Raw genomic sequence first — 15601 nt, forward strand, 5'->3', positions numbered from 1 at the left:
TTTCTGACTCTTTACAGCCCATGGACTGTACACCAGACTCCTCTGTCCATGGGATTTCCCAGGCAAGAATACTGGCATGGGTTTCTATTTCCTTCTCCAGGAGATCTTCTCAGCCCAGGGATCGAACCCATGTCTCCTGCATTGGCAGTCAGATTTTTACCACTGAGTCACCAGGGAAGCCACTAAAGACAAGGGCACATGCACTCTAGTTTATTTTCATCATACAATTACTTTTTCTTGTTTGTGGAGATAACACTTAAGATCTACTCTCTTAGTAACTTTCACATATACAATACAGGATTATTAACCACAATCACCATGGTGTAAATTAGATCCTTGGAACTTGTAAGTTCATACCCTTTGATCAATATCTCCCCATCTCCCCTCATCTGCCTGCCTCTGGTAACCATTATTCTAACTCTCTGTTTCAACACATTTGGCCAAAAGCACATTTTCTTGAGTTCTCTTCCTTAACTTAAATATCATGTATTTTTTTCTTGCATTTTATTCCAAAATCTATCAATTTTAATGTTTTAAATTACAACTAAATAAAATGAACATTTTGGCAGTTAAATTAACATGCCTCTGTTACTGAGAAGTACAACATTAATTAGTTGAAACTTAAGAAAGGAGCAACAAGATAACATGAACACTAGAATTCCAGAAGTTAATTTAATTATAAGGGTATATTTGTGAAAATTATGAGGCCATCAGTTCAGTTCAGTCACTCAGTCATACCCGACTCTTTGTGAACTCATGGAAGCACACCAGGCTTCCCTGTCCATCACCAACTTCCAAAGCTTGCTCAAACTCATGTCCATGGAGTCGGTGATGCCATCCAACCATCTCATCCTCTGTCATCCCCTTCTCCTCCTGGGTTCAATCTTTCCCAGCATCAGAGTCTTTTCCAGTGAGTCAGTTCTTCCCAGCAGGTGGCCAAAGTACTGGAGCTTGAGTTTCAGGATCAGTCCTTCCAATAAATATTCAGGACTGATTTCCTGTAGGATTGACTGGTTTGAAATTATTGTGCTCCAAGAGACTCTCAAGGATCTTCTCCAACACTACAGTTCAAAGGCATCTCTTCTTCAGTGGTCAGCATCTTTTATTGTCCAGCTCTCACATCCATACATGACTACTGGAAAAACCATAGCTTTGACTAGATGGACCATTGTTGACAAAGTAATGTCTCTGCTTTTCAATATGCTGTCTAGGTTGGTCATTACTTTTCTTTCAAGGAGCAAGCGTCTTTTAATTTCATGGCTGCAATCACCATCCACAGTGATTTTGGAGCCCCCAAAATAAAATCTGTCACTGTTTCCACTGTTTCCCCATCTATTTCCCATGAAGTGATGGGACCAGATGCCATGATCTTCGTTTTCTGAATGTTGAGCTTTAAGCCAACTGTTTCACTCTCCTCTTTCACTTTCATCAAGAGGCTTTTTAGTTCCTCTTCACTTTCTGCCATAAGGGTGGTATCATCTGCATATCTGAGGCTATTGATATTTCTCCCAGCAATCTTGATTCCAGCTTGTGCTTCTTCCAGCCCAGCATTTCTCATGATGTGCTCTGCATATAAGTTAAATAAGCAGGGTGACAATATACAGCCTTAATAAACTCCTTTCCCAATTTGAAACCAGTCTGTTGTTCCATGACCAGTTCTAACTCTTGCTTCTTGACCTATATATAGATTTCTCAGGAGGTAGGTCAGGTGGTCTGATATTCCCACCTCTTGAAGAATTTTCCAGTTTGTTGTGATCCATGCAGTCATAGGCTTTGGTATAGTCAATCAAGCAGAAGTAGAGCAATTACCCTCCAATTAGAAGTAAATTTTAAAGAAGACTATGGGTATTTACTTTTAAATAGCCTAAAGTCTTCAGACTGACATCTGTAGATGACATTTATTAATGAATTTTAATGTTGCAGTCAAAAATCCATCAGATACTGAAAATGTTACAGGAAAGAGCCAATTATGACTCCATGTTGGATCTGTTTGTTTTACTTTCATCTTTGCTTTCTGTTGCTTTTGTTCATAAAAGGATATTGTCTATACATAATTGCCTGCTTCTGGTACCCTGTTTCTCTGCTTGAATGTTAAACCAAAATGGCTCTTTTCAGGACTCTGTCAACCTGTGAATGGCTACTGGAAAGGAGAAATTAACACACCCATTCCCAGAGGCTTGCCATTCCAGGAGATATTGGCAAGATTAGTGGCCTTTTTATCTGCTTCCTCACCTTCCCACCACCCACCACTCTGTTCTATAAAAGAACTTGGCATGTAGACTCAGACAAGATGGTTATTTTGAGACATTAGTTTGACATCTTCTGGGTTGGTTGGCCTTCAGAATAAAGTATTATTCCTTGCTTTAACGCTTCATTTTTCAGTTAATTGGCCTGTTGTGTGGTGAGCAGACCAAGCTTGAACTCAGTAGCAAAACTTTGCAAGTACAAATCAAGGAGAATGCAATGATTATAGGAAAAGTTTGTGGTCTGTAGATGGCTGGAGGATAAAACAAAGATACTATAGTTAAGAAAGGTGAACTCTTGCAAATGTATGGTCCATTTTTGATGGTATAGCCAAAACTTGGCCTCCATAATCTGGTATCAAATTTATCTCAGAGACAGTTTTAAGTGAAGTAGAAAAGAATAGCTTTATTGCCTTGCCAGGCAAATGCAGACAACAATGAACTAATGCTTTCAAAATTGTGTGTCCCAATCTGGAGGAGGTAGTGAGGAGCTATATAGTAATGGTTCTAGGAGAAGGGCATAATCGATTCATAGACATTCTTCTAATTGGTTCATTATGAAGTGCTCGGGAGTCTGCATCATAAACCTGGTTCCAACTAGTCAGGAGTCTTTGTGCTTGTGGGCAGCATACTTCTTCCACCTGGCAGGGGTTTCATTACCTGCAAAATATCTCAAGTATATTGCTATGTATATCTCTTTAGGGAAACTAAGATTCTGCCCCAGGACTGCATATTGCTCCTTGACTGCTTCTCCCTTGTCTCTACATCCTCTCCTTTCCCAGATTAGCATCTGTTTGAATCAGCCCATTGGAAGTCAGGGGAGTTCATGGAAGTGGAATGAAACCTATTTTCTACAAAAAAGAAACAAGGGACACAGAAAGGCTTTTGTGATCAGGAGCCCCAAAGGATTCTTTTTTTTTTTAATTTATTTATTTTAATTGGAGGCTAATTACTTTACAATATTGTATTGGTTTTGCCATACATCAACATAAATCTGCCATGGGTATACATAAGTTCCCCATCCTGAACCCCCTCCCACCTCCCTCCCCGTATCGTCCCTCTGGGTCATCCCAGTGCACCTGCCCCAAGCATCCTGTATCATGCATCAAACCTGGAGTGGCGATTCATTTCTTATATGATATTACACATGTTTCAATGCCATTCTCCTAAATCATCCCATCCTCTCCCTCTTCCACAGAGTCCAAAGACTGGTCTATGCATCTGTGTCTCTTTTGCTGTCTCGCATACAGGGTTATTGTTGCCATCTTTCTAAATTCCATATATATGCGTTAGTATACTGTATTGGTGTTTTTCTTTCTGGCTTATTTCACTCTGTATAATAGGCTCCAGTTTCATCCACCTCATTAGAACTGATTCAAATGCATTCTTTTTAATGGCTGAGTACCACTCCATTGTGTATATGTACCACACCTTTCTTATCCACTCATCTGCTGATGGACATCTAGGTTGCTTCCATGTCCTGGCTATTATAAACAGCGCTGCGATGAACATTGGGGTACACGTGTCTCTTTCAATTCTGGTTTCCTCGTTGTGTATGCCCAGCAGTGGGATTGCTGGATCATAAGACAGTTCTATTTCCAGTTTTTTAAGGAATCTCCACACTGTTCTCCATAGTGGCTGTACTAGTTTGCATTCCCAACAACAGTGTAAGAGAGTTCCCTTTTCTCCACACCCTCTCTAGCATTTATTGCCTGTAGACTTTTGGATCATAGCCATTCTGACTGGCATGAAATGGTACCTCATTGTGGTTTTGATTTGCATTTCTCTGATAATCAGTGATGTTGAGCATCTTTTCATGTGTTTGTTAGCCATCTGTATGTCTTCTTTGGAGAAATGTCTATTTAGTCGTTTGGCCCATTTTTTGATTGGGTCATTCATTTTTCCAGAATTGAGCTACAGGAGTTGCTTGTATATTTTTGAGATTAGTTGTTTGTCAGTTGCTTCACTTGCTAATATTTTCTCCCATTCAGAAGGCTGTCTTTTCACCTTGCTTATAGTTTCCTTTGTTGTGCAGGAGCTTTTAATTTTAATTAGGTCCCATTTGTTTATTTTTGCTTTTATTTCCAATATTCTGGGATGTGGGTCATAGAGGATCCTGCTGTGATTTATGTCACAGAGTGTTTTGCTATGTTCTCTTCTAGGAGTTTTATAGTTTCTGGTCTTACGTTTAGATCTTTAATCCATTTTGAGTTTATTTTCGTGCATGGTGTGAGAAAGTGTTCTAGTTTCATTCTTTTGCAAGTGGTAGACCAGTTTTCCCAGCACCACTTGTTGAAGAGATTGTCTTTTCTGCATTGTATATTCTTGCCCTCTTTGTCGAAGATAAGGTGTCCATAGGTGTGTGGATTTATCTCTGGGCTTTTTACTTTGTTCCATTGGTCTATATTTCTATCTTTGTGCCAGTACCATACTGTCTTGATGACTGTGGCTTTGTAGTAGAGCCTGAAGTCAGGCAGGTTGATTCCTCCAGTTCCATTCTTCTTTCTCAAGATTGCTTTGGCTATTCAAGGTTTTTTTGTATTTCCATACAAATTGTGAAATTTGTTCTAGCTCCGTGAAAAATAGCATTTGTAGCTTCATAGGGATTGTATTGAATCTATAGATTGCTTTGGGTGATATACTCATTTTCACTATATTGATTCTTCCGATCCATGAACATGGTATATTTCTCCATCTATTACTGTCCTCTTTGATTTTTTCACCAGTGTTTTATAGTTTTCTATATACAGGTCTTTAGTTTCTTTAGGTAGTTTTTTTTCTAAGTATTTTATTCTTTTCTTTGCAATGGTGAATGGAATTGTTTCCTTAATTTCTCTTTCTATTTTCTCACTATTAGTGTATAGGAATGCAACTGATTTCTGTGTGTTGATTTTATATCCTGCAACTTTACTATATTCATTGATTAGCTCTAGTAATTTTCTGGTGGAGTCTTTAGGGTTTTCTATGTAGAGGATCATATCATCTGCAAACAGTGAGAGTTTTACTTCTTCTTTTCCAATTTGGGTTCCTTTTATTTCTTTTTCTGCTCTGATTGCTGTGGCCAAAACTTCCAAAATTATGTTGAATAGTAGTGGTGAGAGTGGGTACCCTTGTCTTGTTCCTGACTTTAGGGGAAATGCTTTCAATTTTTCACTATTAAGGATAAGGTTTGTTGTGGGTTTGTCATATATAGCTTTTATTATGTTTAGGTATGTTCCTTCTATTCCTGCTTTCTGGAGAGTTTTTATCGTAAGTGGATCTTGAATTTTGTCAAAGGCTTTCTCTGCATCTATTGAGATAATCATATAGCTTTTATTTTTCAATTTGTTAATGTGGTATATTACATTGATTGATTTGCAGATATTGAAGAATCCTTTCATCCCTGGGATAAAGCCCACTTGGTCATGGTGTATGATCCTTTTAATGTGTTGTTGCACTGATTGCTAGAATTTTGTTAAGGATTTTCACATCTATGTTCATCAGTGATATTGGCCTGTAGTTTTCTTTTTTTGTGGCATCTTTGTCAGGTTTTGGTATTAGGGTGATGGTGGCCTCATAGAATGAGTTTGGAAGTTGACCTTCCTCTGCAATTTTCTGGAAGAGTTTGAGTAGGATAGGTGTTAGCTCTTCTCAAAATTTTTGGTAGAATTCAGCTGTGAAGCCGTCTGGACCTGGGCTTTTGTTTGCTGGAAGATTTCTGATTACAGTTTCAATTTCCATGCTTGTGATGGGTCTGTTAAGATTTTCTATGTCTTCCTGGTTCAGTTTTGGAAAGTTGTACTTTTCTAAGAATTTGTCCATTTCTTCCACGTTGTCCATTTTATTGGCATATAATTGCTGATAGTAGTATCTTATGATCCTTTGTATTTCTGTGTTGTCTGTGTGATCTCTCCATTTTCATTTCTAATTTTATTGATTTGATTTTTCTCCTTTTGTTTCTTGATGAGTCTGGCTAATGGTTTGTCAATTTTATTTATCCTTTCAGAGAACCAGCTTTTGGCTTTGTTGATTTTTCCTATGGCCTCTTTTGTTTCTTTTGCATTTATTTCTGCCCTAATTTTTACGATTTCTTTCCTTCTACTAACCCTGGGGTTCTTCATTTCTTTCTTTTCTAGTTGCTTTAGGTGTAGAGTTAGGTTATTTATTTGACTTTTTTCTTGTTTCTTGAGATATGCCTGTATTGCTAGGAACTTTCCCCTTAGCATTGCCTTTGCAGTGTCCCACAGGTTTTGGGTTGTTGTGTTTTCATTCATTTGTTTCTATGCATATTTCGATTTCCTTTTTGATTTCTTCTGTGATTTGTTGGTTATTCAGAAACGTGTTGTTCAGCCTCCATATGTTGGAATTTTTAATAGTTTTTCTCCTGTAATTGAGATCTAACCTTACTGCACTGTGGTCAGAAAAGATACTTGGAATAATTTCAACTTATTTTTTTTTAATTTACCAAGGCTAGATTTATGGCCCAGGATGTGATCTCTCCTGGAGAAGGTTCCATGTGTGCTTGAGAAAAAGGTGAAATTCATTGTTTTGAGGTGAAATGTCCTATAGATATCAATTAGGTCTAAATGGTCTATTGTATCATTTCAAGTTTGTGTATCCTTATTAATTTTCTGTTTCATTGATCTATCCATAGGTGTGAGTGGGGTATTAAAGTCTCCCACTATTATTGTGTTATTGTTGATTTCCCCTTTCATACTTGTTAGCATTTGTCTTACATATTGCAGTGCTCCTATGTTGGGTGCATATATATTTATAATTGTTATATCTTCTTCTCGGATTAATCCTTTGATCATTATGTAGTGTCTTTCTTTGTCTATTTTCACAGCCTTTGTTTTAAAGTCTATTTTATCTGATATGAGTATTGCTATTCCTGCTTTGTTTTGGTCTCTATTTCATGGAATATCTTTTTCCAGCCCTTCACTTTCAGCCTGTAGATGTCCCTTGTTTTGACGTGGGTCTCTTGTAGACAGCATATATAGGGGTGTTATTTTTGTATCCATTCAGCCAGTCTTTGTCTTTTGGTTGGGGCATTCAACCCATTTACATTTAAGATAATTATTGATAAGTATGATCCCATTGTCACTTACTTTATTGTTTTGGATTTGAGTTTATACACCCTTGTTGTGTTTCCTGTCTAGAGAAGATTGTTTAGCATTTGTTGAAGAGCTAGTTTGGTGGTGCTGAATTCTCTCAGCTTTTGTTATCTGTAAAGCTTTTTATTTCTCCTTCATATTTGAATGAGATCCTTGCTGGGTGCAGTCATCTGGGCTGTAGGTTATTTTCTTTCATCACTTTAAGTATGTCTTGCCATTCCCTCCTGGCCTGAAGAGTTTCTATTGAAAGATCAGCTGTTATCCTTATGGGAATTCCCTTGTGTGTTATTTGTTTTTCTTCCCTGCTGCTTTTAATATTTGTTCTTCATGTTTGATCTTTGTTAATTTGATTAATATGTGTTTTGGGGTGTTTCACCTTGGGTTTCCTGTTTGGGACTCTCTGGGTTTCTTGGACTTGGGTGGCTATTTCCTTCCCCATTTTAGCCTGAAAGGATTCTACTTGATTTCAATGGTGAAAATCAGTTTTGACAGCAGATTTAGTAGTGGTTGCAGTATTATCTATGGCAAGGTTTCAAATTGAGGATGGCTTCAAAAAGCCTTTTCAAGTTGTAGGAGATTAAAGACAGTAGTTTACAGAGAATCAATTTTTAGATACTCAATTTCCATACGGTTTCTTTCCTAAAATTGATCTGCCAGAAAATGCCCCTCAGTTAAATGGATTCCTTTTTATGCAGTTTACCTGTTCCCACTTTATAAATTAAAGGGATATTTCTATCATGCATCTAAGATCTGACAATATTGCATTGCCTCTGGGGATGAAAACCTTGAGTTTATTTACAAAGGGGAAATTTGAAATATATTGGTGTCATTGTTGAGAAGGTGAATGATTCCAAACACTATGTAATAAATTGTTTTGCACGTCTGTAATTTGCAATTCTTTATCTTGAACAAAGTTGGAGGACTGAAGTGAACTGTCAGTTGATAAGTGAGTAAAGTTATTTATGAAGATGTATCATTATGCGGTTTTTGGCAAATTTATCCACCACACTATGTCTTTTTTGATTGGAGCATTCAGTTCATTGACATTTAAGGTAATTATTGATACATACATATTTATTGACATTTCAAACCTTGTTTTCCTGGTTGATTTTTTGTTTCTTCTTTGTTCCTTTTTTTTTTTTGGTTGGCTTAATGATTTCCTTTTATTTTATGCTTGTGTTCTCTTCTTTGTAGGTTTTGTGAATCTATTGTATGTTTCTGATTTGTGGTTGCCCTGTTTTTCAAGTATGTTAACCCCTTTCTGTATCTGCTTGCTTTAGACTGATAGTCATATAGGTTCAAACACATTCTAAAAATAAAAAAATAAAAATTCTTTGACTTTTCTTTACCTTTCTTCCCCATATATTATGATTTTGATGTCCCTTTTTATATCTTCATGTTTATCCTTTTGCTGTTACTTGTGTTCATTATTGTTTTCACAAATAGCTTTTTATTTATTTATTTATTTTTTGATCTGTATACTGGTTAATTTAAGTGATTTACTTTCCTATTATGATTTCTTCTTTCTTATATCTTCTTGATTCTTTTCTATTAAGAGATAACCTAGTATTGCTCTTTTCTTTTCTCAGACAAGTTTCTGCTTGTCTGATAAATCCTTTATATATCCTAATCTAAATGGTAATCTTTCTGGTTAGAATATTCTAGGTTGTAGATTTTTCTCTTTTAAGGCTTTGAATATATTTTGACACTCCTTTCTGGTATGCTGTGTTTCTCTAGAGAAATCAGCTGATAAGCTTATGGAAGTTCCCTTATAATTTACTCTTTGTTTTTCTCTTGCTGCCTTTAGAATCCTCTCCTTATTTTTAACTTTCTCCATTTTTATTATGACATGTTTTGGTGTAGACCCGTTTGGTTTCATTTTCTCTGAGGCCTTCTATGCTTCTTGTATCTGGATAATTGTTTGCTTCCTTATGTTTGAGAAATTTTCAGTCGTAATGTCTTCAAGTACATTTTCAATCCCCTTTTCTCTTTATTCTCCTTCTGAAATCCCTATTACACATAAATAGGTCCACTTTATATTATCTCATATGTCTCCTATTGTTGTCATTTTTCATTTGGCTTTCAGTCTGCTGTTTTGACTGAATAATATCTATTATTCTATCTTCCAGGTTACTTCTTCTTTCTTCTGTATAATTCATTCTACTATTCATTACCTTGAGTTAAGCTTTCATCTCAGCAAATGAATTTTAAAAATTTTCTTGTCTCCTCCTTATAGTTTCCAGTTCATTTTTACAGTAAATTGTATTTCTGTCAACAAAGATCCATATAGTCAAACTATGGTTTTTGCCAGTACTTGTGTATGCATGTGAGAGCTGAGATAGAGAAAGAGCTGTACACTGAACAACCGATGCTTTTGAACTATCGTTCTGGAAAAGACCCTGAAAAGTCACCTGGACTGCAAGGATATCAAACAATTCAATCCAAAAGGAAGTCAACCTTGAATATCCTTTGGGAGGACTGATGCTGACACTGAAGCTCCAATACTTTGGTCATGTGATGTAAAGGGTCAAATCATTGGAAAAGACCCTGATACTGGGAAAGACTGAAGGCAAATGGAGAAGGGGGGTGACACAGGATATCATTTGATAGCATCACCAATTCAATGGACATGAATTTGAGCAAACTCTAGGAGATAGTGAAGGACAGGGAAGCCTGGCACACTGAAGTCAATGAGGTTGCAAAGAACTGGACACAACTTTGTGGCTGAACAACTACAGCATCTGCTAGATTGAAGAGGTTTGTTTCATTGTTTGCATCTTCAGGGGAATTCTTTTGGTCTTTTAACTGAGAGTGATTCCTCTACTTTTTTTATTTTGCTTATATTTCTCCTACTTTGTGAGTTTGGAAGAAACAAACATTGACTGTAGTCTGAAGGGCTATTTACATGTGTGAGTATCCCTGAATAGCTTGTGTGAGCTTAATATTAGTATTTTTTGACACGAGGGCTCTTTTTTGTTTGGATGCTTGCCCTCCCTTTCCTCAGCATGTGTTAGCCATTATCTTCTTAATAGTGGGTGTGCAAGTGCATGGTCAGAACACATGCTGCCAGGAAGGTACTGGTAGCAGTTGGCTGCTGGTTGACGGTCCCTAGGTAGAGGTAGCTGGCTGCACATACGCCTGAGCAAGTGGGAGCAGAGGTTAGCACCAAGTCACAGAACCCTTGATTTTGGCAGTTTATGCACACTCCTGGAATGGTGATGGCTGTGACCTGTACCTGCTCACAGGACCCTCAGTGGTGGCAGCATTCCTTGTCACCTCTGGAGTCTGAGATGGAAGCAGTGGCTTATGCTCTCCTCATAGTTCATGCAGGCAGTGCCTGCCACAAAAGAAACTCCTATGATGGTCCTGCCCATCTACTCATGTGCCCTTCAACAACTGTACCTTGCATCTCTGGTGGGCCCAAGATTCTTCCCAGACTTCCTCTGTTGTGATGCAGTACCTCCCAGCCACCTCAGGCTATCTTTGAACAGCCAATCTTCGTCATCTCCCCTCACCTACCTTCTGAAGCCCCAGTCTCACTACCCAGCTTGCCCTGCCCCAGCGGACTAGCATCTCAGGCTGGGGAGTGCCAGTCAGCACTAAATCTTCTGTGAAGTCTCTCTCTATTTGCTTTCCATAAACCTGTTACTGTGCTCTCTTCTGAGGCTTCAAAATATGTGCTCCCATCCGGACTGACCTCCCCACCAGTGAGGGGACTTCCCTGTGTGTAGAAACCTTTCCTCTTTCACTGTTACCTCTCAGGGGCACAGGTGACATTGCAAATTTCTTTCTCTTTCAGTTTTGTTTTGTCCTACCCATCTACATGGAGATTTTCTTGCCCTTTCAGAGGTCTGAGGTCTTCTGCCAGTATTCACTAGATGTTCTGTGAGAGTCGTTTCACATGTAGATGTTTTTTTTTTTTTTAATTTTTATTTTTACTTTCTTTTACTTTACAATACTGTATTGGTTTTGCCATAAATTGACATGAATCCACCACGGGTGTACATGCGATCCCAAACATGAACCCCCTCCCACCTCCTTCCCCACAACATCCCTCTGGGTCATCCCCAGGCACCAGCCCCAACCATGCTGTATTCTGCATCGGACATAGACAGGTGATTCGATTCTTACATGATAGTATACATGTTTCAATGCCATTCTCCCAAATCATCCCACCCTCTCCCTCTCCCTCTGAGTCCAAAAGTCTGCTATACACATCTGTGTCTTTTTTGCTGTCTTGCATACAGCGTCATCATTGCCATCTTTCTAAATTCCATATATATGTGTTAGTATGCTGTATTGGTGTTTTTCTTTCTGGCTTACTCCACCCTGTATAATCGGCTCCAGTTTCATCCATCTCAACAGAACTGATTCAAATGTATTCTTTTTAATGGCTGAGTAATACTCCATTGTGTATATGTACCAAAGCTTTCTTATCCATTCATCTGCTGATGGATATCTAGGTTGTTTCCATGTCTTGGCTATTATAAACAGTGCTGTGGGGAGTAGGTGAGTTTCACATCCTACTCCACCTTCTTGATCTACTTCAACGACCACTAAATTGTTAATGGACACTTTTCTAATTATTATAGGTAATATCTGAAAGGTTGTTGTTGAAACACGAAAAGACGCCTGGGTTCTTGGCCTCTGGAGGAGAATAATTCAATCCTGGGCCAGAGACAAGGCTTGATCGCTCAGAGCTTTTGTGCAATAAAGTTTTATTATATAAAGCAGATAGAGAAAGCTTCTGACATAGGCATCAGAAGGGTGCAGAAAGAGTACCCCCCTGCTAGTCTTCAGCTGGATGTTATATATTAACAAACTATATATATATATATATATATATATATATATATATATATATATATATATATATATATATATCTGGATGTTTGTTAATGAAAGAAAGGAATGTCTTAAAACTCAGAATGGCACCAGGCCCCTCATCCATAAGATGTATTTTGGGATAATCTTGGCACCAGATGAGTCAACCTGAGCCAGAAAACGATTGACTTGAATCTTGTAGAAGGCCAGATTACCATACAAATAGTTTCGTTTACATAGATTAGGGGAACAATGTCTGAATATAACATAATTGTTTGTCAAGTAGGTTCTGAGCCATTAGACTGAACCAACTTGAAGACAGAGTCTGGGGTAAATGTATAGTACATTAACATAGCTTAAGACAAACATTTCCATAAGAAAAATGCATTGGTTAACTCCAGGTTTGAGACTAGTTAACTTCAGGTGAAACCAGGTGTGATTATGGCAACACAGTATTTTAAGAGAAACCTCCTTTTAAATTTGTATAGAGAAGGGGAAAAAATATTGCTAGTTTGTTTCCTCCCACCGTTTCAGTGAGATAAAAATGTCTGACACTTGCAGCCCATTTCCTCCGTTTGGAGACCCCTGGCCATCCTGCCTGTTACCCTCTCATCCCCCCTTTTCTTTTAAGAGAATTATGTTGTCTAGGGAAAAGGGGCATCATCTCCATTCTGTAACTGCTTCCAAGCTGACAAGAGGTGTTGTCCCCAAGTTGGTGAGGCAACATATTCTCCTTAACCCTCATACTGAGGATTTCTGATCCAGGGGCCCCAAGTAGTAGTTGGAAGAAGCTGCAGCAGTAGCAGGCATTTGAGCAACCATTTGTAACTTAAAAGCTTTCACACAACTAGAAACAAATCCAGTTACACAGTTACAGATGCAGGGAGCAAACAGCAAAAACAAAACAATCAGAATTATTGTAATTAAGATAGTTTTCCACTATGGGGAACTAGTTAACATCTCCCAAAGTGAGGCAATTGAGGCTTCAGGAGTAGCCATAGTCCCAATCATCTTGTTCATGTGTTTAGTAAAATGAGTAACATTAGTGCTCATTATCAGGTATATATGTACAACATTGGGTATGAATATGGCACAAGTTCCTCCTTGTACAGCTGTCAGAATATCTAAAGTCAATCTGTTTTGTAAAACCACCTTTCTAATCTGTGCTTGTTAAGCATTAAGAGCTGAAATAATTTTTTGAGAATCTTGTAATGTTTGTTGAGTAAAATTAGTCAGAGAATCCACTCATAGCATAACATCTGTAGTTCTCAAAGAGGGAACAAACACTGGAGCCAAATAATCATACCAGTGAAATACAGACCTTGCCCACCGAGTTTTAAGGTGGAGTAAATTAACAGGCTTTTCTGGAAGCTCTGAAAATTTAAAACCATGTGTAAAGGCTAGACCCAGGGTGCATCTCTGAATCCAACCAAGGGGAAGTCATGCCCATAGGTAAGAGCCACATATCCAATAATTCCCATTTGGAGCAAGCCAGCATGACTGAGATATCCAGTCCCAATTAGTGCCTGGCCAGACAAAGGGAGGACCTGAACACGGGAATGATTACATTGTATATTTTCTGAGGCAAAAATTTCAATTGTTTCCAATCATTGTAATTAACTTGTTGGCTAACTTCTGGGGATGGCTCTGTTTGTTCCCAGCATATAGGGGCAATAGACATTAGATGTCCTTTTTCAGGAGTTAGCCATATAACCTCATTCCTTATTTGATAAACCTCAGGTTAAAAACACACACACACACACACACACACATTAGATTTAGACCTAATTGTCTTATGTGTAGCAAAATAGTCATTAAACAGAGACAACGTATAATCAAAATTAAAAGTCACGTTATGTCCATAGTTAAAGTACAAAGTGTTGCACCCGTCCATCTTATTAAGGTTGTTAGATGTCATCAGATGAAAAGGCATCACATATGACTGTTCTAGAAAGTATTCGAAGACTTGGAGAAAGTCTTTTCGTTGAAGTGGAGATGTCCACCATGGGAAGTCTTTCACTGATGAAGACGGGAGTGCTCCACAGAATAAGCAGTTAGACTGATTGTGGAATGCAGTGTAGGAGTGAGCCCAGGACAAGAAGGCATTGTCTGGAGGATCAAACTGCAGACTCAGAATATTTGGAGTCAGCAGAAGTAGGCTCACATAGATTATCAGGCCCATCTGAAAAGTACAAAGTCAGAGCATAGAAAGTAATGACAAAATGAAGTCAGTTCTGGTCAGGATGCCACCTCTTAACTCGAGTGTAATGTACCAACGAATCAATTCCTGGCATTTTGACAGCTGTGGGAGAAGAAAGAATAACCTGGTAAGGGTCTTTCCAGAGGGGCAAGAGTGATGGGCCCCCAGACCCCAGTGTTTTTATGAGGACCTGGGTTCCTGGCTCAAATAGAGTCTTGTTTGACTCAGAGGCTGGGTCAGGAGTTGTCTCCTGGAGTTCTGTTAATGCCTGTTGAAATGCTGAGAGCTGAATTACATAATTAGTTAATTCCAAGGCTTCAGGGTCTATAACAATGTTTGTACATAAGAAAGGCCATCCATAAATACATTCAAAGGGGGACAGTCCCTCCTTTTGGGGGAAAGTTTGAGCCCTCATTAAAGCTGTGGGTAGAACTTTAAGCCTATTGTCCTGTGTCTCTTGAGTTAATTTGTGCAGATGTCTTTTGATAATGTCATTAGCTTTTTCAACCTTTTCTGAGGATTGGGGTCTCCAGGAATGGTGTAAGTGATATTCTATCCCTAGAGCTTTAGATACCCACTGAGTTACAGCAGCTTTAAAGGCGGAGCCATTGTCACTCTGAAGGCTCTGTGGCAGCCCAAACCTGGAGACAATTTCATGGATTAAAATCTTTATAACCTCCTTAGCAACACGACAGGGAAAAGCCTCAATCTATCCAGTAAAAATATCCACCCAAACCTGTCAGCAAGAATATCCATTAGATTTTGGCATATGAGTAAAATCAATTTCCCAGTTCTCTCCAGGATACTTCCCACTTCATTGTAATCCAGATTTTGCTAGCTTTTCAGTCTTTGGGTTATTTTTCTGACAAACCTCACGCCTTTTGATAATGTTCTTTAAAGTTTTCATTACATTTTTACCTTCAAACAAACGAGAAGCCATCTGGTAAGTACTCTCTGCACCCAAATGAAAACTCTGGTGTAAACCCTTAAGAATTTTCCACTGAGCATTTTCAGGAAGTATTAATCATCCATCCTCGGTCTGTAACCATCCTTTATCAGTAATCTTTGCTCCTCTTTTCTCATATCTTTCTATTTCTTCCTCACTATGCTGTGGTTTTTCCTGTTCCACAGGACCTGTCCAGATCAAAGGCCTGTGCAATGAAGGGGTTTCTTAACGTGCCACTTTTCTGGCTTGACAGTCAGCCAACTGATTGCCTTTGGCAACTTTACTCCCATCCCTG

General features: G+C 38.4%; 1 pseudogene; it reads right to left on the reverse strand.

Annotated features, from left to right (window-relative positions):
* Positions 1-12901: 12901 nt before the first annotated feature.
* On the reverse strand, positions 12902-14342 carry LOC138929915 (endogenous retrovirus group PABLB member 1 Env polyprotein-like; annotated as a pseudogene).
* Between the last annotated feature and the right edge of the window lie 1259 nt (positions 14343-15601).

This window comes from Ovis canadensis, chromosome X, assembly GCF_042477335.2.
Source record: "Ovis canadensis isolate MfBH-ARS-UI-01 breed Bighorn chromosome X, ARS-UI_OviCan_v2, whole genome shotgun sequence".
Taxonomy (NCBI): Eukaryota; Metazoa; Chordata; class Mammalia; order Artiodactyla; family Bovidae; genus Ovis; species Ovis canadensis.